Genomic DNA, 18177 nt, shown 5'->3' with positions numbered 1-18177 from the left:
TCCACCCCTAGTCTCTTTAGAATTTCTGACAAACATGCATACTTCGGTACGTGATTCAAGTTTGCCTTCTTTCTTTCTTAAGACATGAGCAGGGCACCCCCAAATTCTGTAATGGCGTAAACTAGGTGTTCGACCATTCCAAAGTTCGATGGGTGTCTTAGGGACTTCTTTAGATGGAACAACATTTAGAATGTCATTTGCCATCTGTATAACATATCCCTAGAAGGACGTAGACAGAGTTGAATAACTCAGCATAGACCTAACCATTTCCAAAAGAGTGCGATTTCTTCTTTCTGCAACTCCATTTTGTTGTGGAGTGGCTGGGGCAGTGTATTGGGATTCAATTCCAAGTTCAATTAAATGATATTTGAACTGCATATCCATATATTCTCCACCCCTATCAGTTCGCAAGATCTTTAATGATTTACCTAATTGGTTTTGGGCCAAAGCATGAAACTCCTGAAACTTTTCAAACGTTTCAGATTTCTTTTGCATTAGGTAAAGAAAACTATATCTAGAGAAATCGTCAATGAAAGTGACAAAATACTCATACCCACCTCGGGCTTTGACATTCAAAGGTCCGCAGACATCAGAATGTACTAACCCTAGAGGGATTTTGGCACGCTCTCCCTTTGCAGAGAAAGAACGTTTAGTCATTTTTCCTTCTAGGCAGGACTAGCATACTGGCAGTTCACCTAAGACGACATTTTTCAATGGACTGTCTTTGGTGAGCCTATTGAGTCTATCAAAGCCTATATGACCTAAACGTAAATGCCATAGATAAGTTTGATCATCATTATCAATCTCTTTTCTTTTTAGGTTTCTAGGTCTAGCTACACTGAAAAGCTCACTATTTAGTGAGATTTGAGTACTCGGTCTTAAAACATAAAGCCCTTGTTCCATTATAGCAACACATATTTGAAATCCATTACGAGAAATTGAACAATTTGTACTCGAAAAATTCAATATATAAGATTGTGTTTGCAAACATGAGACACTAATCAAGTTTCTACTAAAGTTTGGAATAAATAAAACATTTTCTAAAATTAAAAATGTTTGTTGAAACTTGATGCGGGCTTTTCCTCTAGCTTTGACCGATACTAATTCGCCATTGCCAACTTTAAGCTATAACTCTCCTGGAAGCAGATTTTCCCAAGTTTCAAGCAACTGCAGTGAAGAACATACATGGTTAGTAGACCCAGAATCAACAATCCAGATGGATTTGTCGTTCTCTAAAACACATGATTCAAAGACAAAAGCATTACCTTCGTTTGAATTGTTTAGAAGCCTGGGACATCGTTCTTCATGATGACCCTTTCCATTACAATTCGAGCATAGAAGATTATGTCTGATAATTGTACTTGAAGAAGCAGTTTTGCTAGATCCTTCATGCCTAGTCCTTTTCCTTCGATTATTGATTGCAAACCCAGGGGGACCCATTGCAATCAAGTTCCGTTCATGGGCTCGTAATTCTGCTTCGAGCTTGTCCATGTCGGAGGAGTTAGAATTGTTGGTCATGTAAGAGATAACAAATTCATTATACTCCGGAGGAAGACTATTAAGGATAAGTTGGACCGATTGTTCCCTTGATAAATCAATTCCTAGTAGATTTGCCTTCTAGAACTTCAGATTCATCATCAACAGGTGCGAGTTAATGCAACTACCAGGATGCATTTTCACACTATAGAGTTCTTTTGCTAAGATAGTAACTAAGAGAGGATCGGGGTGAGGGTTATTCATAATGACACTACAACACATCAATAAAACAGAAGTAAGGTTTTGGCTCATAAATTCATACACAATTTAGAAAATAACAAGTAATGACATATGTTATAGAAATACTAAATCTAACATAGTTTATTTTCCAAGGTATTTCAACAAACTGATACAGTGTCCCGTTTAGGCGAGAGTCAAAGCATCATCCATTGAATAGAGTTGTCAGCTCATCTAAAATGATAACCATTCTAGCAACCTTTTATTCGATCAAGATTGGAATTCAGCGTGGTCCCGTTTAGGCGAGAGTCAAGGCAATTCTATCTTATGAGCTTCCACCATTGTTTCATAACTTGCAAGTCAACTATGGTCGCCACCATTAGGGTGATCTATACCATACAAAACACTTACAAAGTACTTATCATGCGAGGTTAAACGGTGCGAAATTGCTAATGAACGTTCCTCCATTAGGGAGGATTACTCACTAAAACAAACGCGGTGTAAAACCCACAATGGAATGAAAAATTCTCTTGATTATAAGCTCATTATTTAAAAAATATTATATGTATTTTGTATAATCATTTAATTCGATATTATAATAATAAAAAATTACAAACTAAAGTTGGTTTAAATAAAAAATCAACTTTAATTAATTTTCAATTATTATTTAAATTTGAAAAATAAATTCAAATAAATATCGAACAAGTTCCATAATTTAATAATGAAAAATTACAAATCAAAATTGATTTAAATAAAAAATCAACTTTAATTAATTTTCAATTATTAATTAAATTCAAAAAATAAATTTGAATATAAAATGGAACAAATTTGAAAATATCTTGTTTAAGTTGTTTTAGAAGAATCTAAAAAATCAACTTAAATATCTTTCAAATCAGATTTAATTAAATTTGAAATTAAGTTGTAACCACTTAATTTGAAGATATTCCATTTTAAGTTAATATTTGAAAAGATATTAACCTAAAAAATATCTATAGAATCTTAATAACCAATGCCTAAAATTCCTCAACTTAATTTTGAAATTTTAAATTCAAAAGATATTCAGATTTAAGGTTGTTAGTTGTAGATAACTAAATATCAACTTAAATAAGAATATTTAATGAAAAATTTAAATTAAGCTTCAGAAAGAATCTAGATGGTTATAATTCTACATTTAATTAAATACAAGAAAATACATATAGTTTAGCTTAGAATATAAAATTCTTTAAACTATGATTTTCTAAATTAATTTCAAAATAAATGAAATTAATTATGTTGCTAATCAATTTTAATTAGGTTAAACTAGTGTAATTAACCTAGTACAGTTGTTCAAATCAAGCAAATGGGCCTTCACAATTGGGGTGGTTCATATGAGGGGGTGCTGGGTTCAGTATGTCGTACCCACTTCTATGGCTCCCAACTCTCACACAAGGCCCAAAAGAGAGGAATTTAACCTTAATAAGAACAACTGTTATTAATTGAATAGGCCCAAAAAACTAAATGGGCCTAAATAAATTCTATCAAGAACTATGATAATTTATTTTAGCAACATTAACCTATATGCATCTATAATAAAATTAAACACATAGGCTCACACAGGCACACTTTGGATGGGTCCTATCATGTTGCTAGGTCATACACAGATGAAAGAAGATTGTAAATTATACCTGTTACAAATTATTATCTTGACCAAGGGAGCCATCAGATCATTAGATCTGGCAAAAGGTAACCATGGCTATTTGCAATCAAGTAATAATAGGTTTTGAAAACCTACACATAAGCTAAAACACATACTCCTGCAACAAGGTTAGTTGGATAGTTGGATGTAGGATTTATTTAATTTTAAATTAAATATTTAATTTCGAAAATAATTAATAAAAAAATTTTCGAAAAATTTAAAAAAAAAAATTGAAAAATTCGAAATTTTTTTAAAAAAATTTAAATTTAAAATTAAACCTACAATTTTTGAAAAATTAGGTTTCAACCAACCTAAATATCATTTCAAAAATTTGCTAACTACTTTTAAATTTTAAATGTTATTTTATAAATAAAAATTAGAAAAGATAAATAAATATCTTTTTCAAATTTTAAATGTAATTTAAATAAATAAAATAACAAAATTTAAAAAATTAGCAAAATATCTTATATCATTTAAAAATTACATGATTATAAATATCTTATTTTTAAATTTAAAATAAGATAAGATATAATCAAATTTTAAAATAAGATAGATTTTTAAGCAAGAAGATAGATACTAATTCTATTCAAATTCAAATTACACTAATATCTTGAATTAAATTTAAAAAATATTAAATTAATTCAAAATGATAATTAGAATTGAATTAGGAATAGTAATAGTATAAATACAAAACTGTACAAAAAATTAGAAGTTAATTCCATGAAAAAGTATGAAAAATCGAAGAAAAACGAAAAAATTGTGAACTGTACGGACAGATTTGCGATCTCAGGAAAATATCAACACAGCCCCGATTTTTTCAAATCTTCAAAAAATCATAACTAATTCAAATAAAATCCAAATTAAGTTCTGTAAAAGGCTAACTTGCTTAATTTTTTCCACACTATCCAATAAAAATAATTCCAGATATAAAATCGCAATTATTTTTCACGAAAATTTTACAAACATCAATCAATCATCAAATAACACTCAATACAACATGATACCATCCAAAGAACATACAAACAATCGTTTTAAAGTCCAAATTTCTTGCAAGTAAATCAATTACCATGGCTCTGATACTAGTTGTTGGAAATTATTTTACCATGATCTTAGATCTACTCACAAGTATGTTTATTAACATCCTAAATAAGAACTTTCTAAAACGATAAATTAAACACATATAAAGTTTAAGAAACCTTACATTGGGTGCAGCGGAATTAAATGACTCCTTCCATTCAGATCTCTAACCCTTGAATCCTTTCTGTAGCAGAGTATTATCAAGATCTGAACCTGGATCTTCTTCTCTGAATCCTTGATGCTGAATCTCCTTTGCTGATGATCTTTCTTCACGATCTTCCTCACTATGATTGAGGTATTGCTTGATGTGTGTGGGCACTACTCTAATCACTAAGATAATTTCGAAATTCAAAGGAAGAAAGAAGAGAGAGAGTGGCGGCTAGAGAAGAGAGAGTGGAGGCTAGGTTTTTTTGATTCAGAAAGTGTATTTTTCCTAAAGCCTTCACTATCTATTTATAGCATTCCACTAGGGTTAGATTTGAATTATATGGCATTAAAATAATGAAAAAAGTCAACTTAAAAACCTACAATAGTTGGCCGGCCATGGCATTATGGATTGGGCCTTGCTTTTTGCAATTTTGCAATTTTAACACCTTTTCCTAATTTTCTCAAAAATGCCAATTTCCTAATTCAACCATTTAAATGCCAATTCTAACTATTTAATAACTATAAATAATTACTAAATAATATTGTCATTTATCATATTTATTAATTGAACCATACAAAGTATCATAATTAACAAATATGCCCCTATTAACTCTTTCTTTACAATTTCGCCCTTACTTAGTGAAAATTTCACAAATAGACATAGTCTAATTCGTGAATTATAATTGATTAATCAAAACCAATTACATGAGTCTTACAAGCAATATTATCTCAACTAGTGGGGGGACCATGGGTCTATATAACCGAGCTTCCAATAAGTAGATCAAGAATTTAGCACTAAAATTCACTAACTTATTAATTCTTCGTTGAATCCACGCATAGAACTTAGAATTGCACTCTTAGTATATAGAATGCTCTATATGTTCCACCATATAGACACATCATTAGTTATCCATTGTTGTAATCCTAATTTGATCAATGATCCTCTATATGAATGATCTACACAGTAAATGGATTAAATTACCGTAACACCCTACTATGTAGTTTATCCTTAAAACACTTGACCCCGTATAAATGATATTTCAACTTATGTGAAATGAGTACTCCACCATTTATGTTCGTTTGGTCAAGCTCAAAGGAGATCATCCTTTGCTTACTATTCGCCAGATAGAAGCTATAGATTCCATGTTTATGCTAGCGCTCCCACTCAATTGCACTACCGTGTTCCCAAAATGTACGTATCACCCTGACCTTAAAGTAGGCTTAACTAACAAATCAAAGAACACGAATAGCCTTTCAAGATTGAGCCTAATCATAACAGGATTAAGATCATTTGATCTAGGATCAACTTGGCGATATTTACTTGAACAGATTTTACGGTAAGTTTAATTAAATCTAAATCAAAGTTCAATATTGGTCCCTTCCGATGCATACTCCATGCATCCAACCTGAGCTTTACTTTAACCAATGTTCTGGAAAGAACATAGTATTTCTCCAAATACAAGTAAACTCTTGTTGTAGATTATCATATTAGTAAAACCCTGTGTCTGATTAATCTAGGAAACTTTATTCACATAGTCATGTTTACTTTCCAATGTGATGACAACACAATAAACATGATCAAGTATGTGAAAAGGGTTTAAGATGAATTTATAAATCAATTAGACAAGCAATTGATAAAGTGAGCAAAAACATCCACAAATGAATGAAAAATACTTCTGTTTCTTTATTGATGTTGAATAAAATAGGTTTTATTTAGGGCATAAAACCTAACATCGAAGTCCTAGTTCTAGTCCCAGGCAACTTCCGGTTTTGGTTCCAATTTTGGGTCACAGGGTACGGGTTCGGGTCCACTTTTGGGTTTGGGACTGGGTTCAGGTTCGACTGAGGGTTCAGGTCCTTGTCAGGGTTCGAGTCGAGGGCTGTGTCCCAAATCCAAACACCGACTATTGGTTTTGTCCAAGCCCTGGGACCAGATCCGGATCCCAATCTTGGGTCCTCGTCTGGTTCCATTTTTTGTGTCTTGTCACGAATTGGGTCCTAGGTTCAAGTTGGGGTCTTGGTCGGGTACTATGTCCCAGTCCTAGTTCTGTTTCCAAGGTCACTATCCTGATTCTGGATCCAGGTCCAAGTTATTATGTGGATTTTGGTCCCGGTCTAGGTTTGGGTTCGAGTCCTAGTCTCGGTTCGGGTTTAGATCTTTGTTCGGGTTTTGATCTGGGTTCGGATTTGGGTTTAGCTCCTGGTCCTGGTCCTGGTCCTAGTTCTGTTCTAGTTCCATTTGCGATTCTAACTTCGAGTTTGGGTTTGAGTTCGGGTCGGAGTTCGAGTCCTAGTGTGAGTTTGGGTTCGGGCCTAGATTTCAGACTAAGTCCAGATCAAGCTCCGGGTGTGGGTTCGCATCCTGGGTCTTGGTCTAGGTTGGCTCCGAGTCCCAAGTTCCAATCTCGATCTGAGTCTGGATTCAGTTCTGGGTCTAAGTCCTTTGTTCTAATCCTGGTCTAGGTTCGAGTTTTGTCCGGGTCGGGTCTAGCTTTGCGTCTAATTCTAGGTGTGGGTTTGAGTTCCGGTCGGAGTCTGTGTCCGTGTTTGTGTCTAGGTCTGGACCCTGATCTGGGTCTAGGTTCGGGTCCAGGTCCAAGTTCGGGTCCCGAATGCAGGTCCAAGTTTGGGTCTTGGTCAGCATCTCGGTACAGATCTAGGTCTAGCATTTCGATCACAGACTCGTTCTTTGTGCGTGTCCAAGTTCGTATTTGGATCCCTATCTAGGTCCAAGTCTGCGTTGGGGATCGGGTCCAAGATTTAGGTCAAAGTCCGAGTCTATGTTCCGCTCTGGTTACACGACGATGTCTGGGCCCGAGTTCCAGTCTCAGTTTGGGTCTGAGGCTAGGTCTGTGTTCGCTTCTAGGTTTGGGTACGGGTCCTGGTGACGGTCCTAGTCTTGTTATATGGTCTTGGTTCGACAATTCTTGTTCAGTTTCTAATTTTGGGTCCAAGGTCTAAGTCTGGGTTCGGGTTTGGTTCTTTGTCTGGGTTCTTGTCCTAGTCTGGGTCCCACATCTAGACACCAACCACTGTTCAGTTTAGGCCCCGTTACCCGAATCCCGAGTCAAGATCTGGATCACTGTCACGGGTCTCAGTCTGGTTCCGAGTTTGTATTCAGGAACAAGACTGGGGTGCCGTTCTAGGTCCGGACCCTTGTTCTGTGTCCCTAGTCTGGTTTCATGTTTGGGTCTGAGTTCAAGTTTGGGTTCGGGTCCTGAGTCCAGGTTTTGGTTCGGATCCGGGTCCGACTCCCAGTTCCGGTCTATGTCTTATTTGGTGTCCCGGACCTGGTCCGGTTACAGTTCTAGATCTAGGTCCAATTTCAGTTATGGTTCCAAGTCCAAGTCCTAGTTCCATTCCCAGGCAACTTCCAGTTTTGCTTCCAATTTTGGGTCACAGGGTACGGGTTCGGGTCCACTTTTGGGTTTGGGATTGGGTTCAGGTCCGAGTGAGGGTTCGGGTCCTTGTCAGGGTTTGAGTTCAGGGCTGGGTCCCAAATCCAGACACCGACTATAGGTTTTGTCCAAGCCCTGGGTCAAGATTCGGATCCCAATCTCGGGTCCCAGTCTGGTTTCATTTTTTGTGTCGTGTCACGAACATGGTCCTAGGTTCAAGTTCGGGAGGGTCGGGTACTATGTCCCGGTCCTAGTTCTGTTTCCCAGGTCACTATCCTGATTCTTGATCCAGGTCCAAGTTATTGTGTGGGTTTTGGTCCCGGTCGAGGTTCAGGTTCGAGTACTAGTCTCGATTCGGGTTTACATCTCAGTCTAGGTTTTGATCTGGGTTAGGGTTTTGGTTTAGCTCCTGGTCCTGGTCCTCGTCCTAGTTCGGTTCTAGTTCCATTTGCGATTCTAACTTCGAGTTTGGGTTTGAGTTCGGGTCGGTGTTCGAGTCCTGGTCTGAGTTTGGGTTCGGGTTCGGATTTCAGACTAAGTCCAGATCAAGCTCCTGGTGTGGGTTCGCATCTTGGGTCTTGTTCTAGGTTGGTTACGAGCCCCAAGTTCCAATCCCAATGTGAGTTTGGATTCAGTTATGGGTCTAAGTCCTTGGTTCTGATCCTGGTCTGGGTTCGAGTTTTTGTCCGGGTCCAGGTCTAGCTTTGCGTCTAATTCTAGGTGTGGGTTTGAGTTCGGGTCAGAGTTTGTGTCCGTGTTTGTGTCCAGGTCTGGATCCTGATCTGGGTCTAGGTTCGGGTCCAGGTCCAAGTTCGGGTCCTGAGTGCGGGTTCAAGTTTGGGTCTTGGTCAGCATCTCGGTACAGATCTAGGTCCAGCATTTCGATCCCAGTCTGGTTCTTGGTCAGAGTCCAAGTTCGTATCTGGACCCCTATCTATGTCCAAGTCTGTGTTGGGGATCGGGTCCCAGATTTAGGTCCAAGTCCGGGTCTTAGTTTCGGTCTGGGTACACGACCTTGTCTGGGACCGAGTTCCAGTCTTTGTTTGGGTTTGAGGCTAGGTCTGGGTCCGGGTCCGGGTCCTGGTCACGGTCCTTGTCTTGTTCTAGGGTCCTGGTTTTGCGATCCTTATTCAGGTTCTAATTTTGGGTCCCAGGTCTAGGTCTGGGTTCGAGTTTGGTTCTTCGCCTCGCTTTCGGTCCTAGTCTGAGTCCCAGATCTAGACACTGAACACTAGTCTGTTCTAGGCCCCGTTACCAGAATCCCGAGTCAAGATCTAGATCATTGTCACGAGTCTCGGTCTTGTTCTGGTTCAGGTCCCAGGTCCCATTTCTGAGTTTGGGTTCAGGATTGAGACTGGGGTGCGGTTCTAGGTCCGGACCCTCGTTCTGTGTCCCTAGTCTGGTTCCATGTTTGGGTCTGAGTTCAGGTTCGGGTTCGGGTCCCGAGTCAAGGTTTGGGTTGGGATGCGGGTCCGGCTCCCAATTTAGGTCCAATTTCAGTTATGATTTCATGTCCAAGTCCTAGTTCCAGTCCCGGTCAACTTCCGGTTTTGGTTCCAATTTTGGGTCGCAGGGTACGGGTTTGGGTCCACTTTTGGGTTTCGGACTGGGTTCAGGTCTGAGTGAGGGTTCGGTTCCTTGTCAGGGTTCGGGTCCAGGGTTGTGTCCCAAATCCAAACACCGACCACAGGTTTTGTCCAAGCCCCGGGTCAGAATCTGGATCCCGATCTCGGGTCCTAGTCTGGTTCCATTTCTTGTACTGGGTCAAGAGCTGGGTCCTAGGTTCAAGTTTGGATTTGGGTTGGGTACTATGTCCCGGTCCTAGTTCTATTTCCCAGGTCCGGGTCTCAATTTCGTCTTGGGTACACGACCGTGTCCAAGCCCGAGTTCCACTCTAAGTTTGGGTTTGAGGCTAGTTCTGTGTTCGGTTCTAGGTCAGGGTGCGGGTCCTAGTCATGGTCCTAGTCTTGTTCTAGGGTCCTGGTTTGGCGATTCTTGTTCAGGTACTAATTTTGGGTCCCAGGTCTAGGTCTGGGTTCGAGTTTGGTTCTTCGCCTTGGTTCTAGTCCTAGTCTGAGTCCCAGATCTAGACACTGACCACTAGTCTGTTCTAGGCCCCGTTACCAGAATCCCGAGTCAAGATCTAGATCACTGTCACGGGTCTCGGTCTTGTTCTAGTTCAGGTCCCAGGTCCCATTTCTGAGTTTGGGTTCTGGATTGAGACTGGGGTGCGGTTCTAGGTCCGGACCCTCGTTCTGTGTCCCTAGTCTGGTTCCATGTTTGGGTCTGAGTTTAGGTTCGGGTTCGGGTCCCGAGTCAAGGTTTGGGTTGGGATGCGGGTTCGGCTCCCAATTTAGGTCCAATTTCAGTTATGATTTCATGTCCAAGTCCTAGTTCCAGTCCCGGTCAACTTCCGGTTTTGGTTCCAATTTTGGGTCACAGGGTACGGGTTTGGATCCACTTTTGGGTTTGGTGTGAGGGTTTGGGTCCTTGTCAGGGTTCGGGTCCAGGGTTGTGTCCCAAATCCAAACACCGACCACAGGTTTTGTCCAAGCCCCTGGTCAGAATCTAGATCCCAATCTCGGGTCCCAGTCTGGTTCCATTTCTTGTGCCAGGTCACGAGCTGGGTCCTAGGTTCAAGTTTGGGTTTGGGTTGGGTACTATGTCCCGGTCCTAGTTCTATTTCCCAGGTCTGGATCTCAATTCCTTCTTGGGTACACGACCGTGTCCAGGCCCGAGTTCCAGTCTCAGTTTGGGTTTGAGGCTAGGTCCTGTTCGGTTCTAGGTCAGGGTGCGGGTCCTAGTCATGGTCCTAGTCTTGTTCTAGTGTCCTGGTTTGGCGATTCTTGTTCAGGTACTAATTTTGGGTCCCAGGTCTAGGTCTGGGTTCGGGTTTGGTTCTTCGTCCTTGTTCTAGTCCTAGTTTGAGTTCTTGATCTAGACACCCACTACTGGTCTGTTCCAAGCCCCGTTACCTGAATCCCGTGTCAAGATCTTGATCACAGTCACGGGTCTCGGTGTAGTTCTTGTTTAGGTCCCAGGTCCCATTTCTGAGTTTGGGTTCGAGATTGACACTGGGGTGCGGTTCTATGTCTTGACCCTGGTTTTGTGTCCAATTCGGGTCCGGCTCCCAATCCGGGTCTGGCTCCCAATTCGGGTCTAGGTCTGATTTGGAGTCTCGGATCTGGTCCGGTTACGGTTCTGGATCTATGTCCAATTTCAATTATGATTCCAAGTCCAAGTCCTAGTTCCAGTCGCGTTCAACTTTCGGTTTTGGTTCCAATTTTGGGTCACAAGGTACGGGTTTGGGTCCACTTTTGGGTTTGGGACTACGTTTAGGTTCGGGTGGTGGTTCGGGTCCTGGTCAGGGTTCGGGTCCAGGGCTGGGTCCCAAATCCACACACCGACTACGGGTTTTCTCTAAGCGCTTGGGTCCAGATCCAGATCCCAATCTTGGGTCGCATTTTGGTTCCATTTCTAGTGCCGGGTCACGAGCTGGGTCCTAGGTTCAAGTTTGGGTCTTGTTCGGGTATTAGGTCCCAGTCCTAGTTCTGTTTCCTAGGTCCCTATCGTGATTCTCGGTCTAGGTCCCGATTATTGTGTGGGTTTAGGTCTCGGTCTAGGTTCGGGTTCAAGTCCTAGTCTCGGTTCGAGTTTAGGTCTCTGTCTGGGTTTTGATCTGGGTTCGGGTTTGGGTTTAGGTCTTTGTCCTGGTCCTAGTCCTAGTTCGGTTCTAGTTCCATTTGCGATTCTGAGTTCGAGTTTGGGTTTGAGTTCGGGTCAGAGTTCGAGTACTGGTCTGAGTTTGGGTTTGGGTCTAGATTTCACTCTAGGGCCAGATCAGGCTCCAGGTGTGGGTTCGCATCCTGGGTCTTGGTCTAGGTTGGGTCCGATTCCTAAGTTCCAATCCCGATCTGAGTCTAGATTCAATTTTGGGTCTAAGTCCTTGGTTCTGATCCTGGTCTGGGTTTGAGTTTGTGTCCGAGTCCGGGTCTAGCTTTGGGTCTGATTCTAGGTGTGGGTTTGTGTTCCGGTCCGAGTTTGTGTCTGGGTTTGTGTCCAAGTCTGAACCCCGATTGGGTCTAGGTTCGGGTCGAGGTCCAAGTTGGGGTCCTGAGTGCGGGTCCAAGTTTTGTCTGGGTCAGGATCTCGGTCTAAATCTAGGTCCAACATTTCGATCCCAGTCTGGTGTTGGTCATAGTCAAGGTTCTTATCCGGATCCCTATCTGGGTCCATGTCTGTGTTTGGGATTGGGTGCCAGATTTAGGTCCAGGTCCGAGTCTTAGTTCCGTTCTGGGTACACGACCGTGCTGGGCCCGAGTTCGAGTCTTAGTTTGGGTCTGAGGCTAGGCTTGTGTTCGGTTCTATTTCTTGGTCTGGGTCCGGGTCACGGTCCTAGTATTGTTCTAGGGTCGTGGTTCGGCGATTCTTGTTCTTTTTCTAATTTTGGGTCCCAGGTCTAGGTCTGGGTTCGGGTTTTGTTCTTTTTCTGGGTTCTGGTCCTAGTTTGAGTCCCACATCTAGACACTGACTATTGGTCTATTCCAGGCCCGTTTACCCGAATCTCGAGTCAAGATCAGGATCACTGTCACGAGTCTCTGTCTCGTTCTGGTTCAGGTCCCAGGTCCCATTTCTGAGTTTGAGTTCGGAATCGAGACTGGGGTGCGGTTCTAGGTCCCGACCTTGGTTCTTTGTCCCTAGCTTAATTCCATATTTTTGTCTGAGTTCAAGTTCCGGTTCGGGTCTCGAGTCCAGTTTTGAGTTGGGATCCAGGTCCGGCTCCCAATTCGGGTGTAGGTCTGATTTGGAGTCTGGGTTTTGGTCCGGTTACGGTTCTGGATCTATGTCCAATTTCAGTTATCATTCCAAGTCCAAGTCTTAGTTCTAGTCCTGGTCAACTTCCAGTTTTGGTTCCAATTTTTGGTCACAGGGTACGGGTTCAGGTCCACTTTTGGGTTTGGGACTAGGTTCAGGTTCGGGTTTGGGTTTGGGTCCTTGTGAGGGTTCAGGCCCAGTACTCGGTCCTAAATCCAGACACCGACTACGGGTTTTGTCCAACCCGTGGGTCCAGATCCGGATCCCAAACTCGGGTCCGAGTCTGGTTCCATATCTAGTGCCGGGTCACGAGCTGGGTCCTAGGTTAAAGTTCAGGTCTGGGTCGAGTACTAGGTCCCGGTCCTAGGGGTGTTCGCGGTTCGGTTGGTGCTGTTTTTAACCATTTTTTCAAACCAAGCCGCACATGCGGTTTCTCCAATTTTCCCAACCGCACCCGCACCGCGATACTAAAAAACTGCAAAAACTGCACCACAAAAAATGATGCGGTGCGGTTTCTTGCTGTTTGAACTATCACGATTTTTTTTTTTTGAAATCATCATAAAATAATTAAACTATCATTAATATAATTATTCCAAAACACTTAAGAAAATACAACAAACTTGAGACTAATAAAAGTTATAATAGCAACAATAAGTCAATAATCTTTTTAAAGTTTCAACAACACACCTAAATCAAAATGACAAACTTGAAACTAATTAAATTCCAACAACAATATAAATGTACAACTAACATACTTTCAACAATAGATTAAAAATAAAACAAACACAAAGTTCCAACTCCAAATTTCAATACACATGTATGGGCTTGGGTTTGTTGCTAAGAAGAGAGGGTTTGTGAAGAGTTATGGATTTTGCCCTAAGATTTATAGGCTTGGGTCGGGCTCATATGTATGGGCTTAACTAAATAAATATAAATATTGGGTTGGGCTCATATGTATGGGCTTAACTAAATAAATATAAATATTGGGTTGGGCTCATATTATTTAACCAGACATCTGCTATTGAGTGGGAGCTATCTGAGATTTAATCAAATAAGGAACGTTAGAAGATATTCAAGAAAGATTTATGAAAGTGATCTATATGTTAGATATTAAGGAGTTGTATATCAGTTATCCTTGTATCTTCCCTAACTCATTCGAATCTTGAGATAGTGGTTACTCTGGGGGTGGAGGAGTTATTCTATAATAATTCAAGCTCTACCAAAGAAGATTTATAACTTTGTAAATTTGAAATTACCAGAAAGTTATATTATTGAAGAAAAGTCTACGCTGTATTATCTCAATTCCATATTTTAAAATATGAGAGATATGTCTTCTGTTTATTCAGATGTACTTTAAAACAGTAAGGATTTCAGTATCCCTTGATGAGTAATGCATATAGTAAAGGATGTGTCATAAATATTTTTTTTTTATGAACTAGTTTCCAAAAGCTTGGTTGGATTTAAATATACTACACTTGATCTGAAGATCAAGATATCATATTGATTTATTTGCACAGTTTGTTTTATGTTAGTGCAAGTGGGAGTTTGTTGGGTTTTGTGCCCTAAATAAAACCCTTTACAATCTGATTAGTTATATCAATATAAGAAATTTGAAGTGATTTATGTTTGCATGAATTTTACATGCTAATGGTTTAATATGTTTATTACATTTACACACAAAATCTGTTAAGTCTAGATCATATGTTTATTCACAATTACAGTATCGTTAACACAGTGGAATGTGAATGTGATTATATAAATCAAAAGACTAAGTCCCTGTTTCATCAGTGTTTTGGATTAACACTAATGTGATAATCAGCAATGAGGTGTACTTACACTTGGAGTAAGTGTTATTTTCTTTCCAGGACATTGGTAAAGTATACTAGTTTCGAATGTATGGAGTATACATTGGACTGGACTGAGTCCAGGTTTGGGTTGGGATCCAGGTCCAGCTCCCAATTCTGGTCTAGGTCTGATTTGGAGTCCGGTTCTTGGTCCGGTTACGGTTCTGGTTCTAGGTCCAATTTCAGTTATGATTCCAAGTCCAAGTCCTAGTTCCACTCCCGGTCAACTTCCAGTTTTGGTTTCAAATTTGGGTCACAGGGTACGGGTTCGGGTCCACTTTTAGGTTTGGGACTGGGTTCTGGTCTGGGTGTTTGTTCAGGTCCTTGTTAGGGTTCGGGTCTAGGGTTGTGGTCCTGGTTCGGCGATTCTTGTTCAGGTTCTAATTTTGGGTCCCAGGTCTAGGTCTGGGTTCGGGTTTGGTTCTTCGTTTGGGTTCTGGTCCTGGTCTGAGTTCCAGATCTAGACACCGACTACTCCAGCATTTTGATCCCATTCTGGGTCTTGGTCCGAGTCCAGGATCGTATTTGGATCCCTATCTAGGTTCAAGTCTGTGTTTGGGATCAGGTCCAAGATTTAGGTCCAGGTCGAGGTCTCTGTTCCGGTCTGGGTAGGGGTCCCATATCCAGACACCGACTACGGGTTTTGTCCAAGCCCTGGGTCTAGATCCGGATTCCAATCTCGGGTCGGAGTCTGGTTCTACTTCTGGTGCCGGGTCTTGAGCTGGGTCCTAGGTTCAAGTTCAGGCATGGGTCGGGTACTAGGTCCCGGTCCTAGTTCTATTTCCCTGGTTATTGTGTGGGTTTGGGTCCCGGTCTAAGTTCAGGTTCGAGTCCTAGTCTCAGTTCGGGTTTAGGTCTTTGTCAGGGTTTTGATCTGGGTTCGGGTTTGGGTTTAGGTCCTGGTCTTGGTCCTAGTCCTAGTTTGGTTCAGTTCCATTTGCGATTCTGAGTTCGAGTTTGGTTTGAGTTTGGGTCGGAGTTCGAGTCCTGGTCTGAGTTTGGGTTCGGGTCTGAATTTCAGTCTAGCTCCAGATCAAGCTCCAGGTGTGGGTTCGCGTCCCAAGTTCCTTTCCCGATCTGAGTCTGGATTAAGTTCTGGATCTAAGTCCTTGGTTCTCATTCTTGTCTGGGTTCGAGTTTGGGTCTGAGTCCGAGTCTAGCTTTGGGCCTGACTCTAGGTGTGGGTTTGAGTTCGGGTCCGAGTCTGTGTCTGGGTTTCTATCCAAGTCTGGACCCCGATCTGGGTCTAGGTTCGGGTCCAGGTCAAAGTTGGGGTCCCGAGTGTGGGTCAAAGTTTGGGTCCCGGTCAGGATCTCGGTCCAGATCGAGGTCCAGCATTTTGATCCCAGTCTGGGTCTTATTTTCGAGTCCATGTTCGTATCTGGATCTCTATCTAGGTCCAAGTCTGTGTTTGGGATCATCTCCCAGATTTAGGTCCAGGTCTGGGTCTCAGTTCCGGTCTGGGTACACGACCGTGTCCGGCGCCGAGTTCCAATCTCAGTTTGGGTCTGAGGCTAGGTCTGTGTTCGGTTCTAGGTCTGGGTCCGGGCCCTGGTCACAGTCCTAGTCTTGTTCTAGGGTCTTGGTTCGGCGATTCTTGTTCAGGTTCTATATTTGGGTCCCAGGTCTAGGTCTAGATTGGGGTTTGGTTCTTCGTCTGGGTTCTGGTCCTAGTCTGAGTCCCAAATCTAGACATCGACTACTGGTCTGTTCCAAGCCACGTTACCTGAATCCCGAGTCAAGATCTGGATCACTGTCACGGGTCTCGGTCTGGTTCTAGTTCAAGTCCTAGGTCCCATTTCAAAGTTTGGGTTCGAGATCAAGAATGGGATGCGGTTCTAGGTCCCGACCCTGGTTCTGTGTCCCTAGTCTGGTTCCATGTTTGGGTCTGAGTTCAGGTTCGGGTTCGGCTCCCCAATACAGGTTTGGGTGGGGATTCGGGTCTGGCTCCCGATTCGGGTCCAGGTCTTATTTGGAGTCCGGGTCTGCGTCCGGTTACGGCTCTGGATCTAGGTCCAATTTCAGTTATGTTTCCAAGTCCAAGTCCTGGTTCCAGTCTCGGTTAACTTCCGGTTTTGGTTCCAATTTTGTGTCACAGGGTACGGGTTCGGGTCTACTTTTGGGTTTGGGATTGGGTTCACGTCTGGGTGTGGGTTGGGGTCCTTGTCAGGGTTCGGGTTTAGCGTTTGGTCCCAAATCTAGACACCGACTGCGGGTTTAGTCTAAGCCCTGGGTCCAGATCTGGATCTCGGTCTAGGTTCGGGTCCAGGTCAAAGTTGGGTCCTGAATACGGGTCCAAGTTTGGGTCTAGGTCAAGATCTCGGTCCAGATCTAGGTCTAACATTTCGATCCTAGTCTGGGTCTTGGTCCGAGTCTAGGTTCGTATCTGGATCCCTATATAGGTCCAAGTCTGTGTTTGGAATTGGGACCCAAATTTAGGTCCAGGTCCGGTTCTTGGTTCCGTTCTGGGTACACGACCGTGTCGGGGCCCGAGTTCGAGTCTCAGTTTGGATCTGAGGCTAGGTCTGTGTTCGGTTCTAGGTCTGGGTCCAGGACCTGGTCATAGTCCTAGTCTTGTTTTAGGGTCCTTGTTCGGCGATTCTCGTTCAGGTTCTAATTTTGGGTCCCAGGTCTAGGTCTGGTTTTGGGTTTGGTTCTTCGTCTGGGTTCTGGTCCTAGTCTGAGTCCCAGATCTAGACACCGACTACTGGTCTGTTCCAAGGCCCGTTACCTGAATCCCGAGTCAAGATCTGAATCACTGTCACGGGTCTCGGTCTTGTTCTGGTTCAGGTCCCAGGTCCCATTTCTGAGTTTTGGTTCGAGATTGAGAATGGGGTGCGGTTCTAGGTCCCGACCCTGGTTCTGTGTCCCTTGTCTTGTTCCATGTTTGGGTCTGAGTTCAGTTTCGGTTTCGGGTTCCGAGTCTAGATTTGGGTTGGGATCCGGGTCCGGCTCCCAATTCTTTTCTAGGTCTGATTTGGAGTCCTGGTCCTCGTCCGGTTTCGGTTCTGGATCTATGTCCAATTTCAGTTGTGATTCCAAGTCCATGTCCTAGTTCCAGTCCCGGGCAACTTCCCGTTTTGGTTCCAATTTTGGGTTACAAGGTACGGGTTCGGCTCCACTTTTGGGTTTGGGACTGGGTTCAGGTCCGGGTGTGGGTTCGGGTCCTTGTCAGGGTTCTGGTCCAGGACTGGGTCCCAAATCCACACACTGAGTACGGGTTTTGTCCAAGCCCTGGTTCCAGATCTGGATCCCAATCTTGGGTCCCAGTCTGGTTCCATTTCTTGTGCTGGGTCACGAGCTGGGTCCTAGGTTCAAGTTCGTGTTGGAAATTTTTTACCAGGATCTTGATTTACTACCATGTATGTTTCATTAACATCCTAATATGAATTCTAAAACAATGAAATAAACACATAAGGGTTTAAGGATACCTTACATTTGTTGCAGCGGAATATAATGACACCTTCCGTTCAGATCTCTACCCCTTGATTCCTTTCTGTAGCAGAGC

This window comes from Cannabis sativa, chromosome 3 (genome assembly GCF_029168945.1).
Source record: "Cannabis sativa cultivar Pink pepper isolate KNU-18-1 chromosome 3, ASM2916894v1, whole genome shotgun sequence".
In the NCBI taxonomy this organism is placed as follows: domain Eukaryota; kingdom Viridiplantae; phylum Streptophyta; class Magnoliopsida; order Rosales; family Cannabaceae; genus Cannabis; species Cannabis sativa.
Note: the sequence above shows the minus strand (reverse complement) of the source record.